This window comes from Balaenoptera ricei, chromosome 16, assembly GCF_028023285.1.
Source record: "Balaenoptera ricei isolate mBalRic1 chromosome 16, mBalRic1.hap2, whole genome shotgun sequence".
In the NCBI taxonomy this organism is placed as follows: Eukaryota; Metazoa; Chordata; class Mammalia; order Artiodactyla; family Balaenopteridae; genus Balaenoptera; species Balaenoptera ricei.
The window spans coordinates 67,380,885-67,405,917 of NC_082654.1; the positions used below are offsets into that span (position 1 = coordinate 67,380,885).

At 35.7% G+C, this 25,033-nt stretch overlaps 1 protein-coding gene and 1 pseudogene across 4 annotated transcripts in view; one reads left to right on the forward strand and one right to left on the reverse strand.

Annotated features, from left to right (window-relative positions):
- Nucleotides 1-25,033, forward strand: part of CTNNA3 (catenin alpha 3) — a 1,736,704-nt gene that overhangs the window by 1,134,446 nt on the left and 577,225 nt on the right. Inside the window, exon 1 of one of the 4 annotated variants that reach the window (XM_059899113.1) lies at nucleotides 19,379-19,461. The exons of the other annotated variants lie outside the window; for them this stretch is intronic. The gene's annotated coding sequence lies outside the window, so the exon portion shown is untranslated. Of the gene's footprint in view, nucleotides 1-19,378; nucleotides 19,462-25,033 lie in introns of those variants that run through there. 4 annotated transcript variants of the gene reach the window in all.
- Nucleotides 1,163-19,171, reverse strand: LOC132351019 (transmembrane protein 33-like; annotated as a pseudogene).

The window sequence follows — 25,033 nt, forward strand, 5'->3', positions numbered from 1 at the left end:
TTACACAACTCAAATCACAGTTGCATAATACATCCAATCCCCCCAAACGTATCTGTGCATTACGCCATTGAAACGCACACTATTTCCCCCACAACTCCTCTGGCTCCATTCCCAATCAATAACCTTTCCTATAAACCTTTCTATTTAATCTTTTAAGTCAGATTTGATGGGTAATTATGTATAATCTTCATTATTATTTCAGAACAGATACAAAGTTTAGTCATATGCTCAATCTTCAGTTACATTCCTTTCAAAAGGCATCTGAACTGCTGTAACCGTCTATGACAATTCAAGCCTAAGAAACCGAGAAAATTGGCAGTCAAGAATCTGATCTAAGTAACTGTGTAAACTACGATAATACTAAAACCTGTGTGTCCACATTTCTAAAAGAATGATTTCCTGTTTGAGAAGTGTTACTCAGTGGATCTCTGAAAGGAAAACTGACTGACTACCGTACTGCTCTCTGATGTAAAACGCTTAGGTGACCACAAATATTTACCCAGTTGGTTAACAAGCTTTCATTTGGGCCTTTTAAAAAAATATTCAAAGTCACAGAAGTAATTATGAAAATAAAATTTTGGAAAGTCATAGTATAAGATACATATAGAATTCCTATTATAATGGTACATCCAAAATAAATCTGTCCTAACAAAGCAGCACAAAATCAATTTAGAAACAATTTGAAATTAAATACAGTGGGAAGTGTTTTTGTTAAAATCGTCGACCAAAATTACTGAATAGCAAAAGAATACTGTCTCAAAATATACTGAATTTACATGTTAATATTACCACAATGAACTCATGCCAGATATAAATTCAGATTACCAATTAGATGAAAACAAACTTTAGAGGTATTTTTACCAGAGAAATAAATGTACTTCATGAGAAAGGCACAGCAGCATCTAAAGAATTTTTGATACATTTATCACAAGATTCAAACTTCCCTATTAACAACACATTACAATAAAGTTGCTCAGCAAGTGTTTAAAAGGCTTGATTTAACATGCCAGGAAAATGAATATTTTTCTTTTGAGATGCATTTATGTAAATTATGCAAATTGCATTGAGGTCACTTTTACACCTGGAATTAACCATCCCTAGCAGAAGTACCAGCAGCTAACAATGCTTATTTATATTATATATAACTTAGCTGAATGTTAAACTATGCAACTGTTGGTGCCAGTCTGCATATAAAGGCAATGCTCTTGAGACAAAGTCTTGTCACAAACAGTGGACAAGCAGGTTTCATTATCAGATGTTCAACAACAATCCTCGGTTCATTAAACAAAGTCCAACTATATGGATTTCTTCGAGAGGAGTATCAAAGAGTAAGGAATCTATAGCATATAAAAGGGTGGAGCAAACTTCCTTGACCACTAAAAAGCATAAAAGCTGTAGTAGGCATCAAGAATATTTCATTACAAGCAATGAATTTCAGAATATTCTGTTGATTAGCGCTTAATTTATCCAAGAGAGCTCTCAGCAGAGGTAAACTATTTGAACCCTTTGCATCAAGGACCTTTTTCATGTATGTGGCAGCATGAAGCAAATAAAATAACAAGACTGGGAAAATACTCATTGTAACCGGGTAGGGAATTGACAAAAGTGAGTGAATAGAACAGGTAGTGGCAGCTGTCCTCTGACATAGCATGGGCCTGGAATGCTCTGTTTAACTGGAAGTGTGGTAATCTTTGGTGCAGCCTCAGAGCACTAGTCAGAGCATTTGCCAGCAAAGCACATTGGTAAAAGCTTGCTGCTTCATGCAACCCAAGAAGAGACAGAACAAAGCAGAGCCGTAAACTGTGAACAAGCGAGAAAGCCACATTGCCATGTCCGGTTTATTGGCCATCATGAATTACACTGCGCCTGCCCCTTGGGGGCTGTTCAGGCCGTATCTGCCATGGGGGGCTCACACACACATCTGGGACGCTGTCCAGCATGGCCAAGAGCAAATCTGGGTTTCTAGAAAGCCCGAAGTGAAAGCAGAGCTTTGGAACAAGGCCCAGCAGGGCCAACCTAACACTGGCTCCAGGTTATTGCTGAACCCGGAAGCGCTCCCTTCACTTCTGTGGGGAAGAGGTGGTGATGCATAGGGGAAACCCTCAGTGGTGCCCTGAGGCATGACAGGGAAGTGTCCCTGCTTATGGTTTTTCCTAGAAGTTTTATGGTTTCAGGTCTTACATTTAAGTCTTAATTCCTTTTGAATTTATTTTTGTATATGGTATGAGAAAATAGTCCAGTTTCATTCTTTTGCATGTAGCTGTCCAGTTTTCCCAAAACCATTTATTGTAGAAGCTATCTTTTTCCCATTGTATATTCTTGCCTCCTTTGCTGTAGATTAATTTCCGTATAAGTGTGCGTTCATTTTTCTGGTCTCCTTTTTATGTTCCACAGATCTATGTGTCTGTTTTTGTGCAGGTACCATACTGTTTTGATTACTATGCTTCGTAATATAGTTTGAAACCAGGGAGCATGATACCTCTGCCTTTGTTCTTCTTTCTCAAGATTATGTTGGCTATTTAGGATCTTTTGTGTTTCCATAGAAATTTTAGAATTATTTGTTCTAGTTCTGTGAAAAATGCCATTGGTATTTTGATAGGGATTACGTTAAATCTGTAGAGTGCCTTGGGTAATGTGGTCATTTTATCAATAATAATTCTTCCAATCCATCAACATGATATGTAAAGATATTAGAAAGCCATCTGTTTGTGTCTTCTTCAATTTCTTTTATCAGTGTTTTATAGTTTTCCTAGTACAGGTCTTTTACCTCCTTAGTTAGATTTATTTCTAGGTACTTTATTCTTCTTGATGCAATTGTAAATTGGATTATTTTCTTAATTTCTCTTTCTGATAGTTTGTTAGTGTATAGGAACACAAGTGATTTTTGTATATTAATTTTGTATACTGTAACTTTATTGAATTCACTGATGAGTTATAACAGTTTCTTGGTAACAGGTTTAGGATTTTCCATATATTGGACCTTGTTGTCTGCAAACAGTGACAGTTTTACTTTTTGCCTTACAATTTAGATTCCTTTCATTTCTTTCTCCTGTCTGAATACTGTGCCTATTCTTCCAGTGCTATGTTAAATAAAAGTGGCAAGAGTGTGCATCCTTGTCTTATTCCTGACCTTAGAGGAAATGCTTTCGGCCTTTCATACATTGCATATGATGTTGTCTGTGGGCTTGTCATATATGGCCTTTATTATTTTGAGATATATTGCCTCTATGCTCACTTCATTGAACTTTTTTTTTAATTATTATAAATGGATGTTGAATTGTGTCAGAAGCTTTTGCTACATCTATTGAGATGATCATATGATTTTTATTGTTCAATTTGTTAATGTGGTATACCACATTGATTGTTTGAGAATATTGAACCATCTTTCATCCCTGGGATAAATTCTACTTGTTCGTGGTGTATGATCCTTTCAATGTATTGTTGAATTTGGTTTGCTAATACATTGTTGAGGATTTTTGCATCTATGTTCATCAATGGCATTGGCTTGTAATTTTTGTGTGCATGTGTTGTGTCTTTGGTTTTGGTATGAGGGTGACACAGTCTTAATTATGACTTTGTATTACATCTTGATATCTTCTAGGCAAATTCAGTTACTGTGTTTTTTTCTTTAAAGTATTACTGTTCTACTCTTTGCTCTTTTTATAACTTTCATGATCTACTTGCAAAGTTCTATAAAAATACATATTAGAATTTTTATTGAAATTGTTAAAATGTTTTAGGTTTTAGATTATTTTATGGAATAATGACTCCTTCAAGATATTAAATATTTCCACTAATAAACATGTTTTTATATATCTCCATAATCAGATCTTTTTTTAAATGTCCTTCAGGGACTCTTTAGTATTTTTTTTATTATTAATTACAGTAAATTCCATAGCCACATGCTGATGGCATCCAAATTTTTCTCTCCAGGCCAGACCGCTTTCCTAAAGACTAGACTCAAATACTTAGTTTGCCTTTGACATTTCCACATTGATATCTAGAAGACATCTAAAGCTTAAAATAGCCAAAATGGAACAAATGTTTGCTCTGTCTCCACCTCATTCTGCTTCCTCTTCAGTCTTTCTGATTTTAGTTAATGGCATGGCCTTTCACCTAGTTGCTCTGGGGAAAATCCTAAAGATTTTACTTTTTTTATTCAGTAAATATTTATTGAATATATACTATGTGGTAGGCATTATTTATGCAACTGGGGAGTAAACAGTAAAGGAAACAAAAATTAGACAAAAATTCTTGCCCTTGTGAAGTTTATATTCTAATGATATCTAATGGCTGGTTTTCCTATTTAATCCATTAACAAGCCCTATCAACTTCACCAAAACTTAGTTATCTTGAATCTACATACTTTTCTCCATCTCGTTTGTCAACATCATAGCCTATGCCACTATCATCTATCTTTGACTACAGAAATATCGTCCTATATGGTTTCCATTCTTATACTCATATCTCTCTAATCTACTTTCTATGTAAAAGCCAAAGTAAAATTTTAAAAAATGTTTATCATAGCAATTGCTTTCCTTAGCCCCTTACAGTAAAATGCAAACTTCTTTTAATGGCTTATTCAGACTTAATATGAAATTCCTACTGCTTAACTTTCAGCCCTACTTCATATTATTTTCCTTTTCATTCATTAGATCTCTGCACATTGACCTGTTTCTAGAATACAGTAAGCGCCTTCCCACCTGAGGGAGTTTGCACTTGGTAATTTTCCAGTGTGCTTTTCTCATATGGCCATATGGACTGCTTCTGTTATGTTTAATTTGTGAGAACTGAGTTCAAATATCATCTTCTCAGACATCAATCTCCCTAAGTTACTTCTTCAGCTATGACCTATTATGTCACCATATTTGTTTCTTTTAAAGTCTCTTTTTTAACTTTCCACATATAAGTAATATCATATGACATATGTCTTTCTGCATCTACTACAATCTGAAATTATATTTTATATTATTTTGTTACTTTTTATTATACATTGTACACACTCAAACATAAGGTTCATGAAGGCAATGATTTATAGTTCCTTGTTCACTACTTATGTCTCCCATACTAGCAGGAATGCAGCATATATCGTATGCTCAATAACTATTTGTCCAATATATAAGTGAATGATAGGGTTTCTAGAATGTTAAATCATTCTATATTCATAGAGGGCAGCAAGATTTTTTGCAACATCTTTTATGATACTTTTCCTAACAAGGCATGTCTTTTTTTTTTTGACAATGTAAAAAAAATTTACCTTATAATTAGTTTGAGTTGTAACTGATGAAAAATAGAATCCTTAAAATGGTTGATTAATGTATAGTTGCTAACCAAGGGTGAGACCTCTACTGCGGGGCTGCAGTCTGCTCTTGGCCTCGCTCATTTCAGTGTTTTACTAGTGATTTGGATAAAATTACAGAATTACGTTCTTAAATTTTTCAGTTAAAAATAAGAGGATAAAGGAACTCTATTAGCTGAAAGAGTCCAGTCTCAAAGAATTTGAATATTCAAAATATGGACTAAATATCAGTATCCAGATGAAATATAATAGGTATAAGTATTAAACCATGGATATTGGGCACTATAAAACAAATTTAAAAGTGGAGAATGGAGTAAATATAGCTTAGCAAAAATTTACTCTCCAAAAGGCTTAGAAGTTTTAGTTGATAGTAATCTCAGTGTGAATCAACAGTGTGGTGTAGCTGTCAGAAAAGACTAGTATGATTTAACATTTTTTCATCAAAGAATAAGTTCCAAAACATTCTCAACCTTCTTTGTACTTCTTTGTACTTTGTACTTCAAAATTATTTTTTCAAGCTGTATATTTTTTATATGGTGTGTCTTGAAATTCAGAATTAGTGGGTCTAGAGTGAACCCCAGTTGCCTGTGTATGTATGCATGTACACATGTATGTATGCACATGTGCATGTAAGTTCCATTTTGACAATATCTATTAAAATAAAATATGTGCCTAGGTCCACTAATTTCACTTCCAGCAATTTATAGTACAGATATATGTGTGCACATGCACAAAAGTCTATGAGCAAGTTTTCTAAAATCTTTTTTTAATTGAATTAACATTGACATAGAATATTATATTAGTTTTAGGTATACATCATGTTGATTTGATATGTTTGTACATTATGAATTTATTACCACAAGTCTAGTTACCATCTCTCACCTTACAGAGTTATTACAGTATTATTGACTGTATTTCCTATGCTGTACATCACATCCCTGTGACTTATTTATTTTACAGCTGGACATTTGTACCTCTTAATCCCCTTCACCTATTTCGCCTGTCCCCCCACCACCTCCCCTCTGGCACCACCAGTTTGTTATGAGCATGGTTTTTATGCATCTTTATCTGTAATGGCAAAAGCTAGAACCAACCTAAATATCGGGTAGCAGAGAATGTTAAAAGTTGTTTAAAATAGTAAGTCAGCTCAATATCTGTTTTGGTATAGAAGATACCCAAGATAATTGAAAAAGGTATATTTCACATGAGTATGTATATTATCCCACTTATGTGAAAAAAAAGAGACAACTGAGCCATATGTTTATATACTCATAGGAAAATTTTTCCAAAAGGTTCTCATGAAAATTTTAATAGTGTTTACTTCCAAGAAGCGAAACAGGAGGAATACTTTCAGATCTCATTTTATTTCTTTAAGGACTCTTAGTTTAACCAGAAATAGGTATTTTCTTAATTTCAAAACAAAACCTAACCAATTTAAAAAATTCTAATTAATTCTGGAGTGAGTCAGGTTGAGAAAACACAGGGCAGAAGTAGCTGATGGGGCTGCACTTAATTCCTGTTTGTTAAATACCATTGAATTCACCTAGGTTTCAGTGAACTGGATCATCCTGGTTCTTACTTTGTCTAGAGGGCTACAACTGTAACACTCTGCCCAGTTACAGGTGTCACACTTTTAAAAGATTGTCACTTGGAGCATATTTAGCAGAGAATATCTGAAATAGTGACATGACTTGAAACTATGCCATATAAAAAACTCCTAAAAGCAACAGGGAATTTTTAGCCAGGAAAAGGTAAGACATGGAGAAACATGATCACTATCATCAAATCTTCAAAGGGCTATGATGTGAAAGACTTGCTCTGAAGGTCTCTGAGGGGCAGAACTACAACCTAGGAGCAAGAGCTAGAAAGTTACAAATTTTATCTCAGTATAGAATGAATTTTCTAAAGGAGCTCTCCTGGAGGAAATTGGACTTTGTTGAGAGGGAGGGATTTGGAGTTTCTCAGTGCCACAGACATTTAAAGGTAAGGAGAGTGATCTTTAGACCAAGCTATTGTGTAGAGGGTAAGAAGTTGGCCTACAAGCCTTTTAATGTCCAATCCTGAGATCCTTTAATGGATGTGTCTTTTATTTAAAGGAGAGAAATGTGACCTGGATGATAGCATTGCTGGAGTACTATAGCTATTTGAACTCAACCTGGCAGAAGGATAAAACTATCACTATCTATAGGGCCTAATCCTTGTTCCATTTTAACAAGTAACTTGGAAGGCTATTTTGAAAGTAAACATTTTATGTTTGCACATGGCACAAATAGGAGAAAGAATTCAAGGTTCTAAAATATGTTGATAATCTGGACTAATGTTTGAAAACTCATAAGCTAAAATTTAAAATGGTAAATGTAAAGTCAGAGCCTTAGGTTAAATAAAATCTATTGCACAAGTGGATAGGCAAAACATTGCTTATGAAAAGCACCTGGAAAAACAGGAGTTGAGAGGGACATTTGTTATCTAGTTCAGTGAATTCCAAACACTGGTCCATGAAAGCGTTCTCATGCTCTATAGTGAAATTAGGTCAATAGAGTTAAATTTTTTTAAAGTAAAATTTTTTCAACTTTTTACTCAAAATTAATGTATTTTCTACTTTGATATTCATCAAAAACAGGTGACATTTGTATAGCTGATGCAGCTTTATAAGTCAGTAGCATGACATGGGGACCATCTTACAGCTTTAAAGTGATTATGGGGCTTAGCTTGTAGAATATGGGAAACGTCCCGTACTTGGCACAGGAGTGTCCACGTCTAGAATACCATGTGGGTTCAGGCCCTGCAATTTAAGGGCTCGGTAGAAGAGGAATGAGTTGTTTAAGCCAGAGTTAGTTATTACCTCATCACTGGAAGTGATTTTTAAACAGAAGTCAAATGTGCTATGCCTTGTCAAAGATGTTGGAAAGAGAATTTCTTGATTGGGTGGTAGAGATATTAGATCGTCTTAAATAAGATTCTTTAATTAGTAAAAAGCATGGGAAAACTTTGGATATTTTCCCTTACAGTGAATACACTTACACTCAATTGGACAGACTCTCACAGGTGCTTAGACTTTCCAAAATCAAGTCAAATTTTCAAATCTCTGTCACATTTGCGTCAATATCTCGTACAGCTTTGTTACATCTTCTTCTGTTTATCCCTTTCATCAAATGGTATCCAATGACCTGACAAAGCTAAAACAACTTGCAGAGGCATCTAGTTTATTTTCAGTCATATGCTTGGGGATATATTTTCATAAATTGCTTATTGGAAATCTATAATTACTTTCTGAAAGGGTTGTATATTAGGTATGTTGAAAAGTAGGGAGCAAAGTCGAGGCTGCCCAGACACAGAAGTCTGTGAAGTATAAAAAGAACAAAGTACCTGGGGGAGGGTGTGCACTGAAGATCGCCTGAATTTATATTTAAACATGGAAAAATAAAATCCCCATGAAGGTAGGAATTTTTGGTTCCCTGACATACCCTAAGAATAATGCCGGACACATAGTAGGTACTCAGTACATTTTTATGGAGTGAATGATTATATCTGCATGAACTTATTTTGCATTGTAGACATTGGCAGGGGCATGCTGAAAGCCGGCACTATTCCTCATCCTTCTTTGTTCTCTAAGTATAGAAACTCCCAGTTTCTAACCATTTCTAACCAAAGTGATAAAAGGTCCCAATATAACACTTTGCTTGAAGTACAAGTCATGTAAAGTGACTAGCATTTTTTGTCTCTGCATGGACAGGATTGTTTTGTTATAATAACAGCTTGTTCTGACTAAGTTATGATGTGTTACTGTATTTAGTTCACGCTTCAGTAAGGGCATTGGACTATCACTTTCAAATGGAAAATCATGTTCTGATTTGTATGAGTTTTTTGTTGTTTTTGTGATCAAGGAGCTGTCATATCTATGAATTGAAAGTACTTAATTTTCTAAGTATCATACTCTGGGGAAGCAGATATGTTTTCTTTTCATCTTTTGTAGATGATAATGATGGATGTTTTGCTTGCAACTAAACAGTATAGGACTCAAATAATCAATTTAGAATAATCATATTCTTTAACAATCCCAGAGTGTACCTATGAGAGTTGTGATAGGCCTTTTACAATTATACCTAATCTATTTCTTTTCTCTTCAGAGAATGGCAAAAAAAAAAAAAAAAAATCTAAGATTTTGGAAACCAAGAGTCATGCACGACATAAAAAGGCTAAAATGAGGTGATCATTTTGTTTTAAAGCAGATTATGATTGGCTTGTTGATCCTCAGGACTGTCTAGGATGATTTCAGACTGGAAGCCTAGGATCAGTCTCTTCTCTGCCATGCTGTGATATTTATATGGAGAGACAGTGCCTGAGAAAGCTATGAACACAGTTGCTTTCCAAGCCTGGAAATTAAGCTCTGTATTATTGTAGTATCATTGTTCTAAATCCTGTCCTGATTACACAGTTGGCCACTCCCTTCCACTCAACCCAGGGATCTCTTTAATTTGACAAATATTTGGTGACCATCTGTCAGGAGCATCCGTGAAACTAGGGCAAGCAAGGAGCAGGCAATAAGGATTCATGGGGTACCCACTAAAACAGTTCTCAGGATTGAGGTCTGGGTTCAATTAGGAGGGGCTTTATCTAAGAAAATATGAGGTTTTGTGTCCTAGAAGAAGAAACGGAAGTTGTAGAAGTCACAGCCATTAAATTTTAGTGGGGACGTGGGATCAAAGTTAGATAATGGCTTAAAAGTAAGTAGCCAGAACTAATTGTGATTCCAAATGAAGGCTGAGGCAGTAATTTCAGGATTATTCACAAACCAGAGGGTCTATGCTAGAGCCCTCATTTACGCTCATGGTATATGCTATAATATTAAGCATGTTAGCATTAAAGGATCTGTGCCAGCTTCTAGTTACAGAGGAAAAAGTAAGACAGAGCCTTACTACATTACATTTCCAATGAGACGGGAAAATGTATTATCCAGGTATTGATAGAAACGAAGTGGTGTTAGAGAAGAATACATGAAATGCCATGGAAGCTAGAGATACATGTCAGGGGATTCTGGGAGGACTCTCAGAAAAGTGACTTTTTCTATAGGCCTTAAAGGATGAGCAAGATTTGGACATTTGGGAAAACATAAAAAGGGCATTCTAAGCAGAGGAGATGGAAAAGTATATAACAGAAATTGAAAAAAAGTAAGTAATTTAATCTGTCTAAGCCACACTGTTTCTTAATGGGAGCTCCTGGCATTTGGGGTGGGACAGTTCTTTGTTGTATGGGACAGCAACATCAAATGCCAGATGGGGTTCTACATGCCAGAAAACCCGGAATCTAAGGCACTAGATACACAATCACCATCTCCCCCAGCACAATCTTCGTGATAACCAAAAATGCCTCCACACATTTCCAAGTGCTTTCTAGGAGATACTGCCTCATTTGAGAACAAGTTGGAGGGCATAGGCTGTGGAAAAGGGAGAGGTTGGATCCACAATTGACACAAAGGTTATAGCCCTTACTGCCAAGTGAAAGAATTTAGATTTGGAATTTAGTAAAGGATGACAATTCATTACCGGTTTTGAGTAGGAGACTGACATCATCACAGCTTTGCTTCCTGGGTGTTAATCTGGAAACTGTATGTCAACTGAGTGGAAAAAGGGATAGGCAGGACCAATTAAGAGATTATTGAATATTATACACAGAAGTCAGAATTTGAATCAGAGACATGAGAATAAAAATTATAGATGGGATAAATTATAAATGGACTATATAAATTGGCCAGAAATTGAAAACAAATTAGATGATGGTGATGATGGAGGCAAAGAGGATAAATTTTGGATGGTTTTGGCTTATACCTGGGAGGATAGTGGTTCTCTTAGGAGAAATTGGAAATATGTTGAGGAAGGAGGAGTCACTTTAGGGCAGGAATTAATATATTTAAAGTGCTACCTGAACATCCAAGTAGTACTTTAAATATATTTAAGGTATTCTCAAGATAAGGTTGAGATTATAGCAAACAACACATACAAGAACTTGAGATATCACAGCTAGATATGGTAGCCATTCGTATAGAGGCAATGGTTAGAACCATACATGTAGGACCAGATTGCTGAAGAGCAAGAGAGAATAAAAGGATCAAAGGCAGAACCTTAAGAAAAGACATCTAGGAGAGAAGAAGAAGAATCTGAGAAAGAACAGTTATCGAAGTAAGAGGAACTTCAGGAACAGGTGTCTTGGTGGAAGCCTGGCAAGTTGAGTGTGTCAGCACAGTGGACAGTGCTACCACGTGCTCCAGAGAGCTCCCGTGGGACGTGTACTGACAAGTCTCTGGTGGAGCTGGAAATTAGGAAGTCCCCAGTGATCTTAACCAGAGAGGTTCTGGTGGCATTGTGGGAAAGGAGGAGAGAGTGGGGCTGGACGATATAATTCTAAATTTTGTTTTCCTTAGGCATTGAAAAGTAAACCTAAACTGTGGAAAAGAAAAACACCGGGAATCTGCACTTTGCAGACTTTACTATAGAGTCTTACCATACTTTTTACTTCCAGTTAATTTTTCAACATTGCTTTTCATCTCCAGTGTCTATACAGTACAGTAGGTCTTTAAGTAATTCGAGCTGTGTTCTCTAAATTATGTTTTAATTCAGTGAGCACAGCCTCATGGAGTTAAATAGGAATAGGACCTATTGCAGATTTTTGATAAGTGGTAAATAAGACCAAGATTACAAATTATAGTCCTATAACTGAAAGACTCTGAGCTCTCATTTTATGTGTTGTTATTGACAATGCCACTGACCCCTACATCCCGATTTAGATTTAGAGGGATTTTCTGCATCCTTTTCAAGAAAAGGGTGTTCCACTTCCACATCCACACTGAATCAGAAGCTTGGGACTATCAGATGACTCTCAGTCTCTTGGAATATACACTGAGTAGGGCAATGACCTGGGAAAGTCAGTTTTAAGAGAGCAATGGAATAGACTTAAGAATAAATGTGAAAAGAATATAAGTAGACCAACAATCATTATTTTTTTTAATGTTATAGTTTCTGTTCTAAAGCTGCCTTTGCTGACAGTGTTCCGTAAAATAAAATACTCTGCCATTTTGGGTCACCCAGGGAGAACAGGACTAGGAGAATAGGAAAAAATTTGAATAGACATACCGTTATCACATGTGCTCAATATAAAAGGCAATGTGCAGATACCAGATCAAGGGGCGTGAAATAGAACTGTGTTGAGGTCCAGAAGCTATAAGGTCATCGCTCCATAAGGTAGAATGAACTAGGTTGGGGAATTTATGAGTCAAAATGGTGTTTCTAATAAGTAGCAAGGTATCGATAATAACACATTGAATAGTTTATATTTTTAAAAGTAGATTTAATCTGTGTTTTGACCTACGCTTTCAGAAATAACAGTCACTGTACTTATATCGTAATAAAATCCCACTCTTCATCTAATGAAAACAACGTGAGTTAAAAATCTCACAAAATAATCGTACCATCTGCTTTTGAACATATACACACCTTCTGAATATGTAACACTTGGTAACAAAGTCCATTGAGGAAGAGATGGCCATCTGTCATGCAACTGGGATGTGGCAGGTGCATTCCCAGAGTTTTCATACTTAACTCTTGTGACATCGAATCATTGGACTAATTTTATGTATAAGGAAGAAGAACTTCTTCAGGATTTGGATACTAACATTCTGCTTGGTTTTATAGGAATTATTTCAACACAGTTTTTATCTATTCATATTTGTGTAATTCTCCAAAGAACATATACTTTTTTTCTATTTCTCCTTTCTGTAAAAAAGGTGATAAAGAAAATTTCCCAGAAATCTTTACTTTCAACATAGAGTCTGTAATGCCTTTTGACCCTCATGTATTTAGGGCTTGGTATTTCAGAATTCTAACCTTGGCTTCTTCACAAAGGGTAACAGTACTATTTGATATTTATATATCACTTTATTATTTAAACAGGCTTTGTAATTTCTTTAAGCTATCACACTGAGTAAGGTTCAATCCCAGAGAGGTTAAGTGGGCTCTCTAAGATTACACAGCACACTGGGGGAAGAATTTAGAATAGAATTCTTGTCCTCTAAAATCACTTAATTAACATCTGTTTACTTAACAAGATGGGCAAAAAACGATAGATCAATGTGTTAATCATGTCTTTTTGCTATAGTATTTTCAAATATTTAATTGTCAAAGCTTTTGATTAAAAAAGCTTCTATGGGCAGGTAGCTGGGTATAAAAGTATATATTTAAGATAATAAAGCAATATTTGGTCCCTTTGAGCCCATACATGGATAATGCTAGAAAGAACAATTTGACTTTAAAAGATTGAATTGTTTCAAGCTGTGTATTCTCATTTTCTTGAAAAATATTCTTTTATATTTAAATCCCCTGTTTAGGATTCAGGCAATATACTAAATTTTTAAAGAATTTACTCTAAAAAATCACACTCTTTTGAACATTGTCTCTTTTATCAGTTAATGAAATTATGTAACTTCATGTATTTGTTTTGAGGTAATGATTATAGATGAGTTCATACTAAACTTAAGGTTCAATTTCAGTAACTATATTAGTCATGGTATTTGCTGATTTTGCTTCTTCTTTCTACTTTTTAGTATTATTTACTTCTACATCAGCAGTGACTCTGTATGCCTATTATTTTGAGCCATTTCAAATAATTTTTCTAATCTGGAAAGTTATTAATTACAAGTGAATGATTGAATAAGAAATAAATATTTCCCAAAGACTTTAGCTCCATTCCTAGGTGAAATAGTGACCCAAGAAGTGTACACTTACTATCCCTCACATATAAGTGCCATTGAATATTTTTGGTGGTGATGTTGAAGATATTTAAATGATGTTGGTGGAGGGTGGAGGCCAGAGAAGTTACTTTAATATAAGAACAGGCAGGGTGTAAGTAAGTCTGAAAGAAACTATGGCAAACTGGAAATGTTTGCCTGCCTTAAGTCCTTCGAATTTATTTCCCAAGACCTTTGAGGTCACTCCTCCCACCCCTTCCCCACCCTCCCAAAAAAGGGAAGACAAGAACAGAAAAGCCCCTGTAGCCAGTTTTTAGATCCTTATTCTAGTACAATATTTGATTTCTATTTAGAGTACATTTTGTTTGTTTGTTTTTCCTTCTCAACAACCCTGTAATTGGCTAAAGGTATTATTACATTTTCCAAGAAATATTGTGTAGATAAAGATATTTCATGGATAATACAGTAGTGAGATAAACCATTTTAAGGAAAGAGACTTTGGCCTCCAGATAGGTCTGGTACCAATCTGAGAGTAGGGGCCATCACATAGGAAAGCAGACTATAGTGTGAGGCAGCTTAGGGGAAATGAGTCAGAAGTGTAAGGATCCATCACAGCTCATGAGTGCAAATCTCCCTGTCATCATTCCAAGAAGAATTCATGGTTGTTCTCTCAAGCAAATATTTATGTCTGTGACCTGGGAGGAAAGTACCTATTAGCCAAGCTTTACTGATAAGTGAATAAAGAGGTGATGGCCACCTTCCTGTTGAAACCCTTGCTTCTTTGTGCTTAGTACACTGTCAATGGCCAATAAATAATAATTATCATTTTTCTTTTTGCCAGATGTTTCCTATAAATCACAAAATGCAAAGACAGAGATTTGAAATCTATTCAGAACACAAGTATGAATAAAATGAGGTCATTTGTTGCAGTCGTGGGTAGTACTTCTCAAGACAGAGTTTTCATAACAGATAGTTTCTAGAAAGATCTTTGGAAGATATGGGATTTTTAACTTAGACTTTGCATGTAGGTCAATGGGTATTGTCTTTTGGGAGTCATGTCACTTAACACAGAAGATCCATTGATTTATTCTACAAATGTTTACTGAGGACCTGCTTCATACCAGGTACTTTTCTAGGCACTGAGGATACTATTGTAAATACAACAAAGTGCCTGTCCTATTGGAGCTTATACTCTATACGAGAGCTAGCAATAATAAGTATGGAAACAAGGACATAGACAAGATAATTTTGGATAATAATAACTAACACATAGCTTTTGTATGCGCCAGACCAGTTCTAAATACTTTTTTTATATATTAACTCATTTAATCCTCACAATAAACCTAAGTGGCAGGTACTATTATTTACACATTCTTATAAATGAGGAAACTGGAGTCCAAAACATTCATGTAACTTGCCAAGTCAGAGAGATAAGGAGCTGGGAGCTAGGATTCAAATCTGAACAGCTTGATCTTTTAACCCATACTGTTACCCACTGTGCTGCATGCTGCACTATGAGGGAAATCAGATAAGCTGAGATAGAAGGGGACTATGGGCAAAAATGCCTGGATGCAGAGATGACATTTGAGTTGATAGTTTTACAGCAAGAAAAAACATGCCATGTGGAGTTTTGAAGAAAGAGCTTTTCAGGCAGAAGAAACTTGTGTAAAAGCCCCCAAATGGGAATGAATTCAACCTGTTTGAGTGAAGAGATGTAGGGTTGAGTAGGAAGGAAAAGGAAAGGGCAGGGATTAGACCTTGTCAGACCATGTGAAGGAGGTAACTGCAGTTCTACTGGAGGAATTTAATCAGCTTAGTGGCTGATGTATGGCAAATGGATGATAGAGTTACAAGAGTGAAAGAAAGGTGATGAGTTGGTTAGGAGGCTATCCAGTTGTCTAGGAAAGAATGATAATGGCTCAACCTATGGTGGTGATTATGGAGCTAGTGAAACCTATAACACTGAGAAAATATTTTGGAAATGGTGTTGATAGGGTTTATTGAATGTGGTAGGTGAGAAAAGAGCATGATTAGGCATGGACTCTGAGGTTTGGGGTCTAAACATCAGAGTGAACAGTGGTGTCATTTACTGAACTGCAAAAGATTTGAGGAGATGCCATTTGGCGACGTGAAAAATGAGTTCTATTTAGGCAATATACTAGGAATGAGATAATCACGTATAAATGTCAGGTGGAGGAGAGAGATCCAGTGTGAAGTTTAGAGAAGAGGTTTAGGCAGGAAAATTGAAAATTGTCAACATTACAGATTATATTTAAAACCATTGGATGGGATGATATAACACCAAAGGAGAATTTAACCTTCAGAAGAGGAAGGAAGGAGGGTTATAATTATGGGGCACTCCAACATCAGCTAATAGCAGAGGAGAAACCCACGAAAAGCAACTGAGAAAAAATAACCAGAGAGCAAGAAGAAAACCATAAGAAGGTGGAATAGTGGAAAACTAGAGAATTAGTTTAGAAAACTAGAAACACTAGAAGGAAATGTTTAACTTATGTCACTTATTGCTTAAGACTCAGGGAAGGTGAGACCTGAAAAACTACTCTTTGGATTTTGGTTACAAACAGATATAGTAGACAAAACTTGATTTGATGGGGCTTTATTAATTAAGACTCACTCTGTATGCCAGTTAAATTTCTGAATAAGGTGACCCAAGGGACCCTTAGAGTAGTGATTCTCAAAGTGTGGTCCTTAGACCATCAGTATTAGTGTCACCTCGAAACTTAGAAATGCAAGATTTAGGCCTACCCTAGACCATATAAATTAGAAACCCCAGTGATGTGGCCAAGCTGTGTTTTGACAAGTATGTGAGTGATTCTGATACACGCTATAGCTTCACCTCAATAGTGTTGTGATGGAGTAGTCTAGTACAGGGTCTGGAGACCTGATTATGTATATCTCTCACCAACTCCATGTCCCTTGTGCCTTGAAATTGACCATAGTAGGAGTACACATATCAGGGAAATCAGAAATCCCCAAATGCTACAAATCAGGGCTTCCCCCCCACAGCCCCCCTTTTTTTTTTCTGAAGAGCTTATTGTTAAACCTTTACCAACAAACTGTTACTGGTAAATTCAGTAGATCTGGGGTGGAGCCTGAGAATTTGCTTTTCTAACAAGTTGTCAGGTGATGTTGATGCTACTGACCCTGGGCCCACACTCTGAGAATTATCAAAACTAAATTTGTTTTATTCTGTCATGCTTCTCAAATGTTCTCCCATTCCCTTTTATGCATTTCTAATTGCATGATCTTCAAAATTCTCTTTCAGTTTGTTTTCATCTTTATCTGAATTTGGAGTAAATTTTCACTCCATCATCATTACCATTATTTTACTCTTCATTACTTTTGGCCCCCATTATTACCAGAGCTTGTCTCCATGACAGTGTCCTCTTATCTATCTGGCTAACATTGTTACCCTGTTCAGACTCTTTGATGTTTCCCTCTTCACTCCCCGCACCTTGGACATAAGGTCATCTGATGGCCGCTCTTGCTTCCTGCATCAATTTCAATTTCCTTTTGTGCTTGAAAACCAAGCACTTATTACCGGGTGTTTTCCACCTCACACCAACATATATCCATCCCTTAATCTTTTGAACTTTCCTATGTCTAGGCTTTTGTTCATAACTCTGTGGACACCTGACCTGCACTAATTTCCTTCCATCCCTCTTTATCCTCTATATACATTCTACCTTTCCTACACATTCCAACTCAATGATATATTTTACCAACATGTATTTGACAAGATCTATAGTTATATCTTTGTGTCCAAGACAGAAAAATTAAAGCTGAGTGTTGGTGTAATTAGGGAAAATTGTAGTGGGTTAACACAAAGGATTTCAGTAAAGAGATCGATTTTATCTTGGAGTCTCTGTACTTCTTTATGTCCTTTTCAAATATTTATTTTGAAGAAAAGAAAAGATCTAACATTTATTGGACATCTGTTTTCTAAATACTGTGATAAGCATTTTCCCTACATTATCTCATTTGTATTCTCACAGCAACCCTGTAAAGAGGTACTATTGCATGGGTCTCTTGAAAATCCAGAAATCTATTTATCAAGTCTGTTGTTAACATAAATCTGGTTGAAAAAGCTAATGTTATGCATGATCAGGTCATGAGTCACCATATCTTGTCAAGCTAGAAGAATGAGTCAAAAGTCAACAAGGGACATTTAACAGCAATAACTATAAAATCTATATTCAAATTAAAGTCATCCTTCATATATATATAAGTTCTTACAGAATTTGCTTTACTGAAGTTTATGGGAGAGGTCAAATGAAACTCTCTAAAGCTCAATATGAGCTGATAGGGTGATATAGGTGCTAATAAAGCTAATACACTCTTATTTTTGTAATTATAGAAGTATAGCATCCAGAAGATCAAGGAAAGTTATTTTTCCTGTGTATTCTCACCAGCCAATACTCATTTGGAGTATTGTGTCATTTTTGGTTAATCTATTTAAAGAGGATTTTGATAAATTGTGCAGTATAAAATGATGACTACTAGAATGGCACCTTTATCATAGTTGACAGAATAGAGAATACTGAGTGGTAATATTATTACTTGCATTGAAATTCTGCCACATGGAAGGACTGGAGCAGCTGAGACATGAAAATAGGCAAATTGATGGAAATTAAAAAGGGGTAGATTTCAGCTCAATGTAAAGAAACTTTTCTGGAGTCAGCCAGAACAGCCCTACAGTGGAATGGACAGCCTCAAGAAACAGACGACATCCATCATTGAATGAGATCAAGGAAAGCATTTTTTATCTTTAAAGATTCTGGGATTTTATTCTGTCTTTCATTTGCCTTCAGGCTGCTCTTATTCAAAATGATCTCTCCCCCTTCTGATTTGTAATTGCACTGAAGGACCACATTTATTAATTAAAGCACTTAATTATTCTTCCTTCCATGGGCATTGATATTATTCTACAATATCCCTTCTCCCACTAAAGTCCCCAATAAGGGGAAAAAACTGCCATTATGTTTTATAGCCCACTCTGTGAACTGGGCTGGGATTCTGAACACATACCTGGGATTCAATAAGCACTTGTTGACTGACCAGTAATTTTCCAACGTGCTGAGGCTGCTCTCTTTTACAAGGGCAATTATAAACATTTCTAGGAGCCAACTCAAGTTCTTAAAATAATATGGATGATGTTCTGTTCTCTCCCACTTGAGTAACAATCACACTGCAGAAACCAGTGTCAGCAAAATAGGACAAAACTGTTGTTTTGATTCCCTTAATAAGAGAAGACAAGAAAATAATTCTCATTTAAAACCACTCTCATTCACTTATAAACTGTATTAAATTTTACTCTGCATGCAGAACTAAGTCGTTGTGTTTCTAGCCTCCACAAACAACTTAAGTGCTTCAAATATATTAGCAATGCCATCTCTGCACATACGTAAGTCATTTTTGTCCCTTTCTCTATTAATCAAATGCATCATCAATCGGTATATTTTATAGCCTTTATAATTACTGTTTTTTAATACTGCTTTTTCCTCTTTAGAAGTGTGGTGAACTGTATCTAATTTTAACATTATTCCTGTATGTTACATGACTATGTTAAAAATAAATGCAGTGGCAATTTCAATGTAATTCGTCTCACTGAATCGAATATGTCTCGCTTTCTGATTCATTTTCCTTGTTTTTCTCGTTCCTATACATTTTCCTCATTTACTGTTGTTTTTTTTTTTTCTGTTTTAACAGAATCCTAACCAGTAGGTTTTCTATTTTAATAGGATCCTAACCAGTATCTGGATAAATGTATATAACTTTAGGTTTATGCCTTAACAAATGGTAGAATAATCTAAATTTCATTTTTTTCTCAAAATGATATATGTAATATGTCTTTTGCTGGTATCCAGCTGTCCTGTACAGGTGATTTAATATTTCATGTATGTCAAAAGGAAGAAAAACAGTGGGTTTCTAGTCTGGAAACGGGCACTCTAGTCTTCTGCACTGATTGACTATGTGGCTTTAGGCAAGTTACTTGAACCTTAAACTCTCAGATTCGTTAATCTTTCCTTTGTAAGTTGGTGGATTTGAACTAGATTTCTAAGATCCCTTCTAGATCTAAAATTCTACAATTTCAGGAAGACTTTAATTTTAAAACTTTGTACCAGTATATCATATTTTAAACACATAAAAAATTTTATATTGTAATTTAACATATTGAAACAATATTTTCGAATCATCAGTTCAGTCTTCACTGTTATTTAACATTTTATACTACTAAATATTTTTCTTCAAAAATAGTACTCCTTTCAATATTTTTTTTGCATACTTTAAGAAGAAAGTAATTTTGTTTACTTTATTGTTAAAAAAATATAGTTAGGGAAACATATATTATGAGAATCTCAAAAGCAGTTCATATAACATAGCACACTAAGCCCACTTGTTTTATTCCCATCGAAACATAGAATGGTCCTTCTTTTAATCTGATGATGACTGTTTTTCCCTAAGTGTTCTCATCTAAGGGCAAAAGCTATGGAATCAAATGATGAGTCAAAGCATGTTAAGCCATCTGTTTTAGAATAAATAGCTGCCATTATTTCTGTTAATATTAACACATTTCAACTTGTATGCTATTTCTTAATTAAAAGTGCACATCCTACTCTTAAAAGTAGTAAAAAGGAATCTCTAATTTTTATGATTGACTGTTTAAACCCAGTCACACAAGTGTTCTAGTTTCCCACCCTGAAGGAGGGGAAATTTCTGTTGATGTTGATGCATAATGATGTAGAGCAACAACCATAGGTGTTTATTGTAAAACAAAAAATGTTGATATAGAAGTTAGTTGGTTTTCTCCCATACCCATTCCATCCCTTTCCTCAGTTCCATGGGGAGGTGGAGGTACTGATTAACTCAAACAAACAATTCCCTGTTGGGCATGTGATGTATATTGTCACAATCAAAGTGAAATAGAAAAATTTCATTAGGTAGGTGGGGGCTTCCCTCCTCTGCCTTCCTCCCCAGCCCCCTTCTCTCCCCTCCCTTCTTCTTCCCTCTCCTTCTCCTCTCTGTCTCTGAATGTGATGTGACCAAGGGTACTGAATAGACCTAAGAGCTACTGACATCCTTTTTGCAACCACAAAGAAAACCAACTTAAGGACAAAGTGAAATTCAGAAAACAAAGTGAAAATCAAGGGAAAAGAAAAAACACATTTTCAGTGTCATTGTTGAGCTCTGCCAGATCACTTCTCACTTGAAAACCACTCACAGCTAGAATTTTTCAGCTACATGAGCTAACAAATTTATTTAGTTGCTTATCCATTTGAGTTGAATTTCTGCTTGCAACCAAAAGCAACTTAACTGATACAGCTTGCTTTAGACAAAGGTCTTTTTCATTTCCACTCCCCCCTTATCCCAATCCCTATAAATCAGTACATGTTAAACCAGTTTTTGCCTTGTCCATCCTTGGAAACAAACTCCCCCTTTGTGCCTTGGATTACCTAAGAATCATGCCCATAATATTTGATGCTCACAAGAACTCTTTTTTTCTTTCTTTTCCATGCAAATATGCTAGTGCTCTTCCCCTTCTTGCATGTCTCTGATTTTGGGATTATGAAACAATTAGAAGGTTAATGAGATAAATGAAGTAAGGCTAATATACTAGTTAATCTTCAAGGTCCTACCCCAATATCAATCTGCCCCCAAATAACGTAATTAAAAATGATGTCCAATTGCAGATGTTTTAAGCATTGTATTAACAGAAGGGATCTGGCCTATGGGTTTAGCTACTTGGCTTAAGAGTTTCTCTTTTTGTCATTCATTCATACTGCAAATATTTGTTGAAATCACACTGCATAAGGTGACATATTTGAGAATGATGCCACAAATGCAAGGTCTCTGCCCTCAAGAAACCTACAGCTTATCAGAGAAGACTGACAATAAAGTGACATAGCATATATTGGGTTGGCCAGAAAGTTCTTTTTTTTCCGTAAGATGGCTCCAGTAGTACTTAGATGCTTTTAACTTGATTCAAAACAATTTTGTTAGATTGTATTGTGACAGCTGTCATATCAGCATGCATTTTAAAAAAGCTTATCAAAATTGGTGCATTTTTGCATAGCCATTTTAATATGGAAGAAAAAAGCAACATTTTTGGCATATTATGCTTTCTTATTTCCAGAAAGGTAAAAACGCAACCGAAACGTTAAAAAAGATTGGTGCAGTGTATGGAGAAGGTCCTGTGACTGATCGAACATGTCAAAAGTGGTTTGTGAAGTTTCATGCTGGAGATTTCTCGTTGGACGATGCTCCAGGGTCCGGTAGACCAGTTGAAGTGGATAGCGATCAAATTGAGATATTAACTGAGATCAACGTTATACCACACAGGAGATAGCCAACATACTCAAAATATCCAAACCAAGAGTTGAAAATCATTTGCACCAGCTTGGTTATGTTAATCACTTTGGTGTTTGGGTTCCACATAAGTTAAGCGAAAAATACCTTCTTGACTGTACTTCCGCATGCGATTCTCTACTTAAACGTAAGGAAAACGTTCCGTTTTTTTGTTTTTTTAAAAATATTTATTTAGTTATTTTGACTGTGCAGGGCTCCTAATTGCGGCATGCGCACTTATAGTTGTGGCATGCATGTGGATCTAGTTCCCCGAACAGGGATCTAATCCGGGCCTCCTGCATTGGGAGCACAGAATCTTACCCACTGGCCTATCAGGGAAATCCTGAAAACATTCTGTTTTTATAACAAATTGTGACGAGCAACGAAAAGTAGATACTGTACAATAATGTGGAATGGAAGAGATCGTGGGACAAGTGAAATGAACCACCACCAACCACACCAATTGCGGATCTTCATGCAAAGAAGGTGATGTTGTGTATATGGTGGGATTGGAAGGGAGTCCTCTATTATGAGCTTTTTTCCAGAAAATCAAACGATTGATTCCAACAAGTACTGCTCCCATTTAGACCAACTGAAAGCAGCACTCGATGAAAAGCGTCTGGAATTAGTCAACAGAAAACACATAATCTTCCATCAGGATAACGCGAGACTGCACGTTTCTTTGGTGACCAGGCAAAAACTGTTACAGCTTGGCCGGGAAGTTCTGATTCATCTGCCATATCCACCAGATGTGGCACCTTCAGATTTCAATTTATTTCGGTCTTTACAAAATTCTCTTAATGGGAACAATTTCAATTCCCTGGAAGACTGTAAAAGGCACCTGGAACAGTTCTTTGCTCAAAAAGATAAAAAAAATTTGGCAAGATGGAATTATGAAGCTGCCTGAAAAATGGCAGAAGGTAGGGGAACAAAACAGTGAATATGTTGTTCAATAAAGTTCTTGGTGAAAATGAAAAATGTATCTTTTATTTTTACTTTAAAAACTAAAAGAATCTTTTGGCCAACCCAATAGTATGAAAACTCAGGGTACTATGGGCAGAAGAGCAGAAGACAGAGGCAAAGCATGACCCAGACAAGGAAGTTGGAGAGGTTTATTGGAGCAGGTTTATTATAAGCTTCATGAGTATGGAGAACACATGTTATTCAATTTTATATCCCTTATATTTAACTAATACTCTTCACATGGTTCTCAATAAATGTTTATTGAATGAAAGAATGACAATGAAAGGAAAAATGAATTCACATATTAGAACCAATTACTGGGCTCCATGTGCCAAGAAAGAAATTCCTGGGAAAGCCAGGACTTTGGGGGTTTCCTCCCTCTTTTATTTAAAACATTTCCTTAATAACAGATTAGAATAAAGTTATTTTTTCTAATTGACAAGTATTTCAATACAATTATTTACTTAATGCTTATGATATAATCAAAAGTTATACTTAGTAATAAAAAATTTAAAATAATCTTTTTAAATCTCTTTAAAAAGAATCTTTAACTTTTCCCATATAGGTTATTACAGAATTTTGAGTAGAGTTCCCTGTGCTATACAGTAGGTCCTTGCTGATGATCTATTTTATATATAGTAGTGTGTATATGTCGATCCTAACCTCCTAATTTCTCCCTCCCCCCGACCTTTCCCCTTTGCTAACCATAATTTGTTTTTGAAGTCTGTGAGTCTGTTTCTGTTTTGTAAATAAGTTCATTTGTGTCGTCTTTTTAGAGTCCACATATAAGTGATATCATATGATATTTGTCTTTTTCTGTCTGACTTACTTCACTTAGTATGATAATCTCTAGGTTCGTCCATGCTGTGCAAATGACATTATTTCATCCTTTTTTATGGCTGAGTAATATTCCATTGTTTATATGTACCACATCTTCTTTATCCATTCCTCTGTCGATGGACATTTATGTTGCTTCTGTGTCTTGGCTATTGTAAATAGTGCTGCAATGAACATCGGGGTGCATGTGTCTTTTCGGATAATGGTTTTGTCCACATATATGCCCAGGAGTGGGATTGCTGGATCATATGGTAGTTCTAGTTTTAGGTTTTTAAGGAGCTTTGAAACTGTTCTCCCTAGTGGGTGTACCAATTTACATTCCCACAACAGTGTAGGAGGATTCCCTTTTCTCCACACCCCCTCCAGCATTTATTGTTTGTAGACTTTTTGATGATGGCCATTCTGATGAGTGTGAGGTGATACCTCACTGTAGTTTTGATTTTCATTTCTCTAGTAATTAATGATGTTGAGTATCTTTTCATGTGCCTGTTGGCCATCTGTATGTCTACTTTGGAGAAATGTCTATTTAGATCTTCTGCCCATTTTTTGATTGGGTTGTTTGTTTTTTCCAATATTGAGCTGCATGAGCTGTTTGTATATTTTGGAGATTACCCTTGTTGGTTGTTTCATCTGCAAATATTTTCTCCCATAAAATGAAGTTTAAAAACTGCTAATGTTTACTGATCAAGTACTGTCAGAGCCTGGAGTGGTATCCTCAGTTATAATCATGGAACTGTGGGATAGAAACTGAAGTAATTCATTAAAATCACCCAGCTAGAACAGTTCCACTTCCAGGAAGGATGGAATAGACATACTTTCCCTATCAGTTA